The 14,027-nt window shown below is 34.0% G+C and overlaps 1 protein-coding gene across 3 annotated transcripts in view; it reads left to right on the forward strand.

Annotated features, from left to right (window-relative positions):
• The window catches only part of Atx-1 (Ataxin 1), a 280,299-nt gene that overhangs the window by 148,463 nt on the left and 117,809 nt on the right, over nucleotides 1-14,027 (forward strand). The window contains exon 3 of one of the 3 annotated variants that reach the window (XM_076415944.1): nucleotides 4,839-4,882. The exons of the other annotated variants lie outside the window; for them this stretch is intronic. The gene's annotated coding sequence lies outside the window, so the exon portion shown is untranslated. The remainder of the gene's footprint in view (nucleotides 1-4,838; nucleotides 4,883-14,027) is intronic. 3 annotated transcript variants of the gene reach the window in all.

The raw sequence follows: 14,027 nt of genomic DNA on the forward strand, positions 1-14,027 counted from the left end.
ACCCAGCGGCCGCTGCCGCCACCACAGCCACAACCTTGGCTGGAAAATCAATTCAGCCTTGCCTAACTCGATCTCCATAGCGACAGCGCCCATTCATCCCGTACGGGCCGCCCCTCGGCGGTGGGACCGCCGCCCTTCAGCGTACAACTGCCTCCGGTGCGGTGTTGCCACGGTTACGTCGACGACGAGCTATTTTTAACCGCGGCCCAGGGGCTGCGGGCCGTCCGCCGATCGGTTCGAGATTCGGCGATTTCATCCTCGTATCTCCGTGTTTTTTTTTTCGTGGAGAAAATATGGATCGGTTCGGTGATATAGAAAATTTTTAGTATTATATCTTAATCACAACAGTGCTTTAGGAACATTACTACAATTGTTTCATGTTATATTTCACCCAATAGCTATTGCAAACCTTTAAACAAGCTTCTGAAAATACCATATCCTGTGGTGCTTCTTCTAGTCCAGACAATTAACATTCCTCCTAAGTTCCAAACAGAGATGAAAGCTTGTCTCTCTGAGATCGTATTGGAAATTAAGTCATTTGTTCAAGATGCGACAGTCAGAACAAAGTTAGAAAGAAATTACAATGGTTGGGCCATCTCTATCTTATGAATAATGGACCTCTCTCAACATAGTATTTTAACTACTACAATGCTCGAAGAACGTTACTACAAATGTTTAATCTGTATATTTTTTCATTTCATTTAATGTTCTAACCGCATAGAGATTGTAAACATCAATCCGTAGGCTTTTGGATATATCGTAAATTATTGTTCTTCTAGTCCAGACAATTCTCCAACAGACATTCTCCCTAAGTTCCGTACACAAAAAAGCTTGTTTCTTCAAGATTATAATATGAATGAAGTCATTCGTTCAAGATGCAACAATCAGGACAAAATTCAGAGACATATATTACAATAGTTCGGAGATGTCTATCGTATGAAAGGCAGATGAATCCCTCACAGACTTCTATGGCGAATCGCCCTTTTGGATGGAAGATTCAGCGAGTAGAACAATATTGAAGAGGTACTGCGTTGAACTTGAAAATTAAGTACAATTTTTAATGCCTTTTATTGCCATTATAATATTTTGACTCTGGTTACACCTTTATCAAATATGGACTCTCGGTATGATATTTTAATCTCGAGAATCTTTAAAGAACATTACAACAAATATTTTTGTCTATGTTTTTGGCTTATTGTAATTTCTTAGCCCATAGAGATTTCAAACATTAAATCGTAAGCTTCTGAAAATACCACAAAGTCTAGAACGGTTGTCCTTAACAATCCTTAACAGTAGCGAGATTTAGTGAAGAATTTCTATGACATCAACACAAGCGTATTGTATAAAAATCATACACTGTTCCCAAACAGTAGTTATAGATTTGTTGTTGATGTAGGTGGACGATCCAGCATCCAACCCCTTCAGTGTCTTCAAAATTTAATGAACACTTGTTGTTCTTTCAATTACCGACAGAAACTAATCCAATATGGCTGAAAATAGATTAAATATAATAAATGCTTTCTTGACATGCTTCCTAACACTATGGCAAAAGGATCATGCCAATTGGAGCAATATATAACGAAAATATCAAAATTTCAGTTACTTTTTGAACACACCCCTTATATTAGAATACATATATAATCTATATCGAATGTCGATATTTTTGCTTTTCGTTATTCTTAAGTAACTAACTTACAATTTGTCTTTACAATAGCTTAAATCTAACTATATCCCATTATCATACTTGTGTATTAACACTGCTATTTATTCTATTAGAAGTATCTCACTACACTACACCACACAAGATCAAATGGTTTGGTTCTTTTAAGCCTCTGTCCTATTCTGTTGTTATCCAAGACTTGTATCACTTCGATATTAACATGAGAATTGTGACTCTTGAAAATCATTATCTTGGTTACTAAACTTATCGAACACTTAAAAATTATTATTTTTAACATTTTTTACTTAACAAATTAAAGAGAACAATATTCTTGAATATAAATGGGTAACATCCTTCAAGGACTACAACAGGCACTACTGGATCGATTTTTTTACTTAAAACTGATGGAATATCATCGTAAGTAAATGTCATAAACATATTTCAAACTAAAACAATAATTATCTTAACATATTTATTATTATTTATTTATATATACAATAATCAAACTATAAATACAATCAAATACAGATGTTTTACTGGAGTTTGAGAAATTGGCATCACCGTTGTATGTATTATTGCCCAGTCTTGTTAAGGTTTTACTTATTGCCTCGCAACTTCTTCCGTAAATAACGTAATAATGGTGATGATTTTACCATATCGGGCGTCTGGTGGATGATTCATGATGGGAAAGGTCTAGTTCAAGCCGGTACAGCTAAATACCCACGTCCCATTGATAATTTCATATTAACGAAGCTTTCTCACCTCTGTTTCTGTAAGTCTTGGAACATATTTCTTGAATAAATTTGTTTATTTTATAAAAACAGTGACATATTGAAAACTAATTTATTAATTTAAACATTGTTCTTATTCTTATTCAAGAATATTTAGTGAACACCATCTGTCTTTTTTCTATTAACTACTTTTCACTACACAGACTCAAATGGTTTGATCCTCTAGAGTCAGAGTATTAATTAACAGTGTAAATATGGAGGAAGAGCTTTTTCGTGGCGCATATGTAAGAAAAAAATGGGAAAAGGTTTGAAAAATAAAGACGTAAAATGGCGATACAAAGCGACACTGAGGGCAAAACCAGGTTGAAATTATCCCGACGTCTATTTTTAGATACCTCACTCGTTACACCCTTCAAAACAGATGGTCCTTCAGACCACAGTGCAGTCCTTAGCCAGTGCAGCACTAGTCGTATATACAACATTTTCTATATCCAAAATAGGAGTGAAATCACGCCCTCTCAAATATATGACGTCAAAACGTCGCAAAGTTGCCTCATTTAACTTTATGTTTTAGCTGTGATATCGAGGGGCTAGTAGGTTAGAGTTATTTTATTATATTTACATTGAACTCTTTTCTAAACCTATTATGGTATCCACTGGAGACTTAATCTATCCATCTAATAATTGAACAAGTATGTAATGTATTTTATTTTCATTAGAGAATATATTTAGCTTTATATGTTTAGTTCTTGTTTTCTTCGTTGCTTTGCTTCTTTTTCGAACCATTTTGGTAGGACTGTATTACTTCTTATATTACCGTATTCGCCCAAATTCCATACTATATCTGTAAAGTAATATTTATTCTCTCCTCGTACATTTTAGGCAAATGCTCATATATATTCTGAACAACTACACACATATCTATGCAAATAAATATTTACAGTATAATCTACAATACAATTTTTTATGGTTATCCTATATTTATTATTTACCCATATTTAGTTCTTTCCACTCTCATCACTCAAACTTGGTACTGTCAGCATTGGAATTATAACCCCACATCCAGTAAGTTGCATTCACTCACTGGCACATTCTGAGCCACTATTCAATAGCTAAGCTGATAATTTTCAATCTAACACTAGTTTGAAGTACCTTTTTGTACACAAATGGAAAGTATATATATATATATATATATATATATATATATATATATATATATATATATATATGTATGTATGTATGTATGTATGTATGTAGATACTTTATTTTCGGTGAATTCATAATTATATTGTTTTTCTTTTTTTTTGAGAAATTTTAGTCATAGTGTCCATACTAATATTCAATGCAAATGTAATACAAATATAAGAACCTCGTCCCTGTTCGAAGTTAGTGATTAAAAACGTAATTTGATTCTAACTAACTATTTATTGGTCTCTGCATTTTCATGAAACAAATTAGTTTATTGCGGTACAATACTATATATAGTCTGTTCAAAGTTATTTTGTACCTACGTCATTTAAATTTGTGACATCAAAACGTCGCAGTGTTGCCGCATCAACTGTGAGTTTTAGTCCAGTTTGGCTTTGACATGGAACAAAATTCTAATCTAAATAAAATAATTGAACAAAAATGTTATCAAATATAATTTATTTAACATTATAGTACATCTAAAAACTACAGTTAATTATACAGCTCCAACAGTTTATAGGTTAGAGTTATAACCTATTAGCACTATTGTTTTCAAGAATTTTGTATACGTTTGACTACCGGACTGCTTTGACAGGCTCATTCGTTAACATGTTCGAACCAATCAGACAGCATTGTGTGTCTTTTTAACTAGAATAAAATGAGAAGGAAAATATTGTCTGGTATTGAAACGAATTTACAAATTGCAATAGGCCATATATTATATATCTTGATGAAGATGACTGCTATTCTGGGCAGACTATACATTTGTCTGGCATCCTAAATAAGGCTAGCAAGCAAAAAACAAACAGGCAAAGCTAGTAAAAGTTAGAATAGAGTCGACATATCGAGAACCCGATGAAACAAACTAATTTAGTACTTATTTGATACAAACTATCGCAACATAACGTGCCCTAATCGACCTGTCATTCATTCGTTTCGTCTTCCTTGCACTACAAATGGAAAAACTATTGGCGAAGGTCGTAAGGGCCCGCGGCAGATATGGCAACGGCGCCGCGCAACGGCAAGGGTTCGGTAGTAAAGCGTGCGGAAGGGTGAATATTTTGGTCGTTGCGTCGGAGTAAAGAAAGAAAGGGAACATTTCATTCATACCGGCAACGTTCCGTAAGACTGTCGGCGGTGTGGAGTTTCCCATTCGGAAAAGTGACCGAAAACGATGCCGCCGCAACCGAAACGATGTAAATCGCGGCAGGCCGCGGCCGATCCACCCGATTAATGTTTATTTTTTTAATTTGTTTCAGGTATAACAAACGACACTGTCGCATTTGGATTCGCGTGTTCGCAGGTAACGTAGACATTTGACATACTTATATTTTAAGCTGTTGCAACAATAATTTGTTGGTAAATTCTCGCTTCATTAAATTAGATAATGATAATTGGACAGTAATTAAATGTTGATCCGAGCTGGGTGTTTTACGGTCTCGCCTATTATAATTATTTAGTTAACTATCAAATAGCAATTACGATTTTTATAAGACTGTTAAATATTGTTGAATGTACAGCAGTTGCTCAGTACAATCTTATTTTACCAATTAATGTATTACTATGATTATGTTGAATTTGCATCAATAAACAAGTAAGATACAAATTTAGACTACTTAAGTTAAAGTTAAACGTAACACTTAAACACTATACAAAATCGGCTGGTTTGATTTCTTTCAATATTTGGATATCCTGTACGTTGTCCAGTAGCTGTATTGATTCCACTTTGCTATCATTTAGTAACCTTATTTCATGCTTTAAGGTGAACTTTGTAACAGGTGGGGCTAAAGTCCCGCTACGATTTAACTCAGTTTCGCTTTAACCATTATACTTTGTGGACGTCCAAATTTTATTATGGATTTATGGATAAATGCGCCGCAAGAACGAGCAGAAATAGTGACAATATTTATTGAAAATAATCGTTCCATTTTCGTCTAAACTGATAATGAGCGATGAAGCCCATTTTCTTCTCATTGGCCACGTCAATAAGCAGAACAGTGGGTTTTGGGGAACACAGAATCCTCAATTAATTCACGAAACATCATTGGATGCAGTAAAACAACTGTATGGTGTGGTATTCATGCTGAAAACATCATTGGTTCCTTTTTTTAAATGGCCAAGGTGTTGCAGTTACTGTTACTACCGAATGATACCAAGACATGATTCGAAACTTTCTTGTGCCTGAAGGATTAGAGGACACGTGGTTTCAGCATGATGGGGCCACAGCACACACAGCTTGTTCAACAATTCAATTATTGAATGACGTTCTTTAGCATGGCCAGCCAGATCTTCGGATTTAAAAGCACCAGACTTTCTTATGGGTTTTTTAAATACTCTTTTTTTAATAATACTTCTGCTTTTCATACTACTGGTATCTGCACTTGCTTTATCTGGATCCCGTTGAAATTTACAATAGCAGGTGATATCCCGTTAGTTGTCACTGATTTGGCATTTTCTTCATTGGTTCTCACAATATTTGGCTCTGCAATGCGAAATATATCATATAGAATACTAGATGATCAGTATCAGTGAATATTGCTTTCACGAGTGAACATCAGTTTGATTAACGATTTTTCATATAATTGCTACCAATGATGTATTTAAAAGCAGTCGAGGGACATCTCATTGGCCTTTTAATTGGAAATACTTTTATTATGGTGATGTTTTCAATTTCCTGTATCTGAAAATTGGATAAAGAATTGGTCTCAAAACACTTCCTTATGGTATAACTGCTTTAGTTTTTTTTTATTGTGGGTTAAGCTTCCTCTTATTTAGTTTCCTAAACAATCTCTCTGGGACCTAAAAGTGTAACAATTCACTATGATGCTTCGGTAACATTTTCTGAAGTTTGTGAAAGAGTTCGGCATGCCAAACGTTGCCGAAAACTCGGGAAGAATCCTTGGGATCACAGGAATAGGTGAAAAGGTAACTATTTTCCTAAAATACTGCTGCATTGGTGAATAAAGTGCAATGCGATTATGTAATGGTAAATATATGAGTATTACGCCCCGACCTTGGAATTACATAACCTAACAAGCTAGTTTAACATTTCAGTAAACGTTTAACAATATTATTGTAATTTGTAGAACGTGTAGCATTTTAATTTAATGACAAACTAATGTATTAATAACCGTTTACAGTAATACGCAATACACATACATATATTATATAAACATTGTCATACGAGCTGCTATTTAAAGAAATGAATAAACAGCTACACACCTACGGTTTTCAACATTTTTTCTTCTTTCTCTTCCACATCGACCGCACTGGAGGCATAAAACCGAAGAGAAGGAAAAAAAACGCGAAGATATCGTATCGTTAGTAACTAGTGTTGTGAACTATCGACTTTTTAGTAATGGACTGCCCTTTACTATCGACTGTTTTCAGTCGTGTGTTTAGTCGTGTACTTTTAGTTACTATTTTCGGATCTACTAGTTTCATTCGACTGATTTTTAACGTTTTGGCTCTGCCGTCCTAGCAAGGATCATAAAAATAATGTGTCGAATGTATAGTTTTGACAGAATTTATGTTATCTTGGCAACTATTGGATCTTTTTATTGACTCTTTCTAATTTATTAACTAAGTCTCTTGATGTTTGTTCAATTCTTTTGGATGTTAAAACTTCATTCATTCAAATTTCAATTAACAACAATATTCCTAATAATAATATATTCCTTATTAACTTCTTGAGAAAATACGATACAAATATTTAGGTTATTACTCCATTCCTCTGTACAGTCAAATATAAAAATAATTGTACATCATTCAAAACGGAACTGTTATTTTAGATTATTTGATAAATCACAGCAATTATCTCTTTCCTTTTCTTATATTATGTTATCCTTATTTTCTGAATATTAGAATACGATTAAATATATTTAGGATCATTATTCAAATCTTTTTTTCAAACTACCACTTGCAAATTTAAAAATACTTAAAATTACTAATCTGTACTGCATGGACAATCAAACCGTTCCGTAACCGTAAATTATCTCCTTCCTATCCTCTTTCAAACCACTTCACTATTTTCTACTATTTTCAGTCGATAGTTCCCAACGCTAGTGGTAACACGAGGTACGAGCTAGGCGTAGTCGCGAACGACCGACGTGTGAAATGTAGCCGTTTCGAGAACAATGCGGCCCTTGTAATCCGTATCAAGCGAATAAATTAAACGCCGAAGGGCGGCGAAGGGGGGAGGGGGTGGCGAGAACACGCGATCGACCGCGGCGGCCTTGGCAATGCAACCGAAAAATCGAAATTCTACCCCCGTCCGATGTCGGTTTTCTTTCATAATCGCGCTCCGTTTCGGTCTTTGTTTTCCTTTTTATTTACGCGGTTGTTTGCGGTTAACTGCTACTGATACCGATCGCTGATTCTGAATGGGAGATTTTCGGGTTTGGCGGTGTCGGTAAATTAAGCGATGAAAAATCCATATTATGTAACAATTAGAAGCGTGTCACTGAATACTAGATTTATCGCATTTCTGTGTTAATTATTCCACATCTCTTCTTCATTACATCACCAATTTTGACCCTAGACACTTTAAGATTGTGAGCCTTGATAAAACATTATTTTGCCAAAAATTTTATATATATATTTTTCGATTCTAAGATTCGATTAATTGAGCCAAGAATCGATCTTTTCGATTTTAATCGATTCTAAATCGAAAGATTAATAATTTTTGTAGTTAATGAATTTATTTTTGTTTTGAATCGAAATACTATGAACGAATAACTTTAATTTATTAAATAAATCAGGTTTATAAAGAGGCTGTAATTCTTTAGAAATTATTCTGAAGCCTGTGCACAGAGGAGGTCTTACCAACTGCCGTCATATACATGAAAGCAATTGTTACATCGTTATAATAAGCCCACTAAAAGCTTCTTCCAACTCAAAGCTGTTAAATAACTAGCCATTATGTGATATGTTGTTCTGAACGATATATTTGACAATATATATATATATTCCCATTTTATATGTATATTTTTCGATTCTAAGATTCGATTAATTGAGCCAAGAATCGATCTTTTCGATTTTAATCGATTCTAAATCGAAAGATTAATAATTTTTGTGGTTAATTAATTTATTTATTTTTTGAATCGCAATGCTGTGAACGAATAGCTCAAATTCATTAAATAAATCAGGTTTATAAAGAGGCTGTAATTCTTTAGAAAACATTCTGAAGCCTTTTTTTCAGGAGTGCACAGAGGAGATCTTACCAACAGCAGTCATATACATGAAAGCAAGTCTTACATCATTATAACAAGCCCACTAATAGCTTTTTCCAACTCAAAGCTGTTAAATAACTAACCATTATGTGATATGTTGTTCTGAACGATATATTTGACATTATATATATATATATATATATATATATATATATATATATATATATATATATATATATATATATATATATATATATATCTAGGTCTTACCAACAGTAGTCATATACATGAAGGCAATTGAAGGCAATTGTTACATCATTATAACAAGCCCACTAATAGCTTTTTCCTACGATTAATTGAACCAAGAATCGATTTTTTCGATTTTAATCGATTCTCAATCGAAAGATTAATAATTTTTGTAGTTAATGAATTTATTTTTGTTTTGAATCGAAATACTATGAACGAATAACTTTAATTTATTAAATAAATCAGCTTTATAAAGAGGCTGTGTAATTCTTTAGAAAACATTCTGAAGCCTTTTTTTCAGGAGTGCGCAGAGGAGATCTTACCAACAGCAGTCATATACATAAAAGCAATTGTTACATCATTATAACAAGCCCACTAAAAGCTTCTTCCAACTCAAAGCTGTTAAATAACTAACCATTATTGCATATGTTGTTCTGAACGATATATTTGGTCGATAAAAAAATTTCAATAAAATTATAATATATTTACTGTTTTTTGTAGCGTGAAATTATATCTTACAGTCAATATAAATCAGATTTTACAGAAATGAAGAAGTACACAATCGAGATTTCCTCTCGTATATCCAATCCATATTTTAATATTTAAGATTCAATTTCCTTCCTTACTTTTTATATGTTATCCTCAACTTGTTCGATATAATACTGTCCATGGATAGTACGTATTGATATTTTTCAATTCAATATAGTCGAGATATTTTGCTCTTTCGACACAATGGAAGGAAACAATTCCTTCAGAGGTTGTCGGTTGTCATTCCCTACAAATTCCATTCAATTGTGTTTCTATTGATATGTGTTACTGTACGAGAATTACGGGTATTTACAGTATTTTTATCAATAGTGAATAAGTCGACAGTAATTATTTTCGCTTGTATTTTACATTATTTAATTTTAAATTAACTTTATATAAATATGAATCAATTAGAGTGATAATTGCTTAATGTATACATTGGTATATTGGTAAATGACATCTAACTAAATATTTGCAGTGGGTGACATTGTAAAGCGCTTAAAGCAGATCAATAGTTATTAAGATTTAATAAAACAAATGTTGAAAAAATATATTTTTTTATCGATACTTTATTAAGGCATGATGTAAGAATTTAATTTGTGAGTTCATCGCTGGTTTTGGTTCATAATCACTGTCTTATCTCGACTAACTTATTTTAATAACTGTTTGTCAATTTTATTAACTAAAAAACTATAGTTAAAGGCCACGTTTTCACTAATCAGATATTGGATTGATTTACTCAACGAGTCTTTAAAGTTGTCCCATTGTTTCGTGACTTTTTCAGAATAGCGTTGCTGTGGAACGTTTTAGGCAGGGATAGTAAGAAGTTACATAATTAATTTCTTTTTAGAATTATATTAACTATATTAACTTGTCCTTAATTTCCTCATTCAGAAAGAATCCTTTATGTTAGTTATATATAATTACTGTGTATGTTTGTCTTGCAATAGAACCTTCCAATAAAAGTGCTGTTATTGTTACTGTTAAATAACGCACCTAGTGGTCCTCCAGAACAGCAACTGGGAAGCAAGGATGGGAGACTATTTTTGTCATGTATCTTTCACCGAATGTAACTCCATTGAACTAATCAATGGGCCAGAACGTAATGTGAGTTACCAAACTATGGTACCGAAAGTTTCTACTTTCATCTGTCCAATCAAAGAATCCTGAAGACATATATAATGCCTTGAAATATTATTATGCTTTTATGCAACAATGATGAAGATGACGATGTTCCCTTTAGTATAATTACCGATCAATTGCTCGATGAGGATATTTTTGTCAGTGAATCCTTGGATATTGTTAATTTATTGAAAATGGTGAATCCCAATATTGCTTGTATTAATACATTATAATGATAATAATTTAGGAAACGAATACAAGCTGACGAATGATAATAGGTAGGAGGATATAAGTCATCATTATCTAGGGCTAGATAATCTCAACATTGATGTAGTGATGGGTTTTTAATGAACTGAATGTTTTTGGGTATGGTCCTTAATAACGTTATCTTCAGCTCTTTATGCAGGTTGTCATCATGATGAATGTACTGTGTATCATAAACAATTTTGGTATCTTGCTATGATGCTCGTATTTCGATTGTTTTGGCTGGCACAAACCCATAACTGAACACCATAAGTCCACACTAGTTGAAAGACTTGCTGGTTAAGCAAAAAATTGTTATATACTGCTGGTTAAGCAAAAAATTGTTATATACTGACGGAGCTGAATATCAACCCAATAACCCATACATTTTTTGTACTTCGGGTTTTTTGTCAACATGTTGGCTTTCAGTTGAGTGTGACATAAAGCGTCATGCCAAGATATTTGGCTGCATTTTCATACAAGACTACTTGCTGATTCGCTATCTTGTGTTTCTTTCTTGCGTTGGTATTATCAGTATGCACTGATTTATTTTGATTCATCTTAATTCGTTATTCTTTCTGTCCAGCATTGTATTTCGGCAATAGTTGTTTACAACTTTTTAGAAGAAACAATATTTTCATTAAAGGACTTGTCCTAATACACTTCCCTGTGGTACACCTGCTTGTAATTTGCTCAAGATTCTAACTTCATCTAAGGCTCAATCATATTGTTTGGCTCTAAAATATCTGTCAGTTGCAAAATATCAACCTAAGCAATGTTGAAATATCATAACGCATATAAAAATTAAAAAACAATAAGATAATTAAACACGAAAATTAAGCGGATAATTTATAAACTATTACTAGCGTGGGAACCATCGACTGAAAACAATCAAAAGAGTCGATAGTTGCAAAACAGTCGACAGGCGCAAAACAGTCGATAGTCAAAAAACTAGCAACTGAAACAGTCACTAGTAAAAAGTAGTAAAATTAGTCGAACCAAAAATAGTGACTGAAACAATCGATAGTAGAATGTAGTCAACACTAGTTATATATGTTATATGTAATTCGAAATGAATATATTTTATATGTAGGGTTAGATGATGTAACCCTTATTTATTGACGTTATAAAATCTTAAGGAAGTACAAACAGATAGAAGGGAGAGCAATCCAATTTTACCCGAGGGACGCTTAAGCATTCGATGGTGGCACGTATGAACTTACCGATGGTCAGTGACGAAACGATACAAAGTACCTTTCAGTGATATCCAGGATCAACCTCTCGGGGTTGCCAAATCTTCAGTTTTGTTTATTGTTTACTTAAATCAATTTTCTAAAATAGGGCAGGTCTGATACCTAATATCTATTGGGTTATATGTACAATATTCTATGCAGTATTACCTTCCAAGCGCACTACAGAATGGATTTATTGGATAAGTTATCTATTAGGAAAATGGGAGATTTCATTATATCCAATCTTTTGCAAGAATTTCGATTTCTGTTGTCCACAAAGACAAAGCGTTGTGGAATTTGCTCATATTTTTCTGCCGAACTTTTACGGAAACATAATTTATCATGCTATTTACTAGCCGATCACGCCAAGAAGTTCTTCAACATCGTCGCCGTTAGCGTCCACATCCACCCGTTGATTTAAGCCCGACCGATGCGAAGATTAATGGCCGTCCGCTTTTTCCGTTTATGCACGGAAAAATATTGAATCTCTCCCCGAAATAGAACGGGAATTATTATCGCACTCTCCCTAATAACGCGCGGCGAGCGATGGAACTTCCGCCGCCGGTGCATTTCCCGGAAAAACCATTCGTCATTCGGGAGGACAAACACGAGAGAGCGGAAGAGAATTCGGGTCGCGCACGAACCGACCTAGAAAACTCCCTTCCGGTGAATTACGATGTTTTCCCGGCGAGTTTTCTCTCTCGCCCGCCATGTTTTCGCCTCGTGGTGGATAGGCGATCAAGGTCGCGGGTGGGTTTGCGGGTTTTTCAGCTCGACGCGGCCAATTAGATGGCATGGGAACTTTATCGCTTCCACGGGTCGGGTTTCGGTTTGATTTAGATGCCCGTTTTAACACCGTTTCACGTGTCTTGTTGTTGAAAACTTGTTTGTTATTCAATGGGACCCGTATAATAACAAATGGATTGGCAGGAAAACCTTTTCCTCTTTCTAGGATGAAATAAAACCCAATTTTTTGTATTAGTCCTTTTCTTTTTTCACTTTTTCAATATAAGATGGCATCTTTTGAGAAAAATTGGTACAACGTATCTATAACAATTCTAATAACGATACAAAAATAATGTTATCAAATATAATTTATTTCAACATTATAGTAGCACATGGACTGAAAAGTCCCGGTCCTAACACATAGATATCGCCATCGCTTTTTTAACATTCCCCGTTTTTTTCAATTAGTACTGACCCTCAAAAAAAATCTGTTAAATTTTCATGATATTCTACTCCTATGTTTGTGAGTTATTATGCTAAAACACTACTTTTGTTATTTTAAAAACAATGGATCAAAAACGTTATCGTGTTTTAATTTTATACTACTTCTTGATGGAAAAAATACCATTCCAGCAAACCAATGGCTTGAAAAGTCTCAAGGACTCCGCTTCATCAGAAACATCAATGAAACGTTGGTTTTCTGACTTCAAACGTGGTCGTAGAGACATCGATGATGCAGAACGCAGTGGACGTCCAAATGATGTGGTAACACCAGAAAACATCACAAAATTCACATGAGTCAAAGTCGCGTGAGTTGGCTAACATAGTAGAGATATCAAAAGAACATATTGATTTTATATTGCTTGAGCACTTAACTATAAGAAAACTCTGTTCAAAGTCGGTCGTGTTTGCTCATTGTTGACCAAAAACAAGAACGTGTTGATGATTCTGGGCAATGTTTGACCATTTTTAAACGTAACAAACTCGAATTTTTACGTTTATATGTGACAATGTATGAAACATGGATCCATCCCTTCACTCCAGAATCAAAACGATAGTACATCTGAGTGGACAGCAACTGGTGATAGGCCTATTTTCAGACAAAAGTTAAATCGTTCTACAAAAGCGGTATTGAAATGATAGAGCGGCGCTGGATTGATTGTGTGGCTCTTGATAGAGA

Source organism: Rhynchophorus ferrugineus, unplaced genomic scaffold (genome assembly GCF_030347505.1).
Source record: "Rhynchophorus ferrugineus isolate W39M unplaced genomic scaffold, kcgeb_rfMv2 rfM10, whole genome shotgun sequence".
Classification (NCBI taxonomy): domain Eukaryota; kingdom Metazoa; phylum Arthropoda; class Insecta; order Coleoptera; family Curculionidae; genus Rhynchophorus; species Rhynchophorus ferrugineus.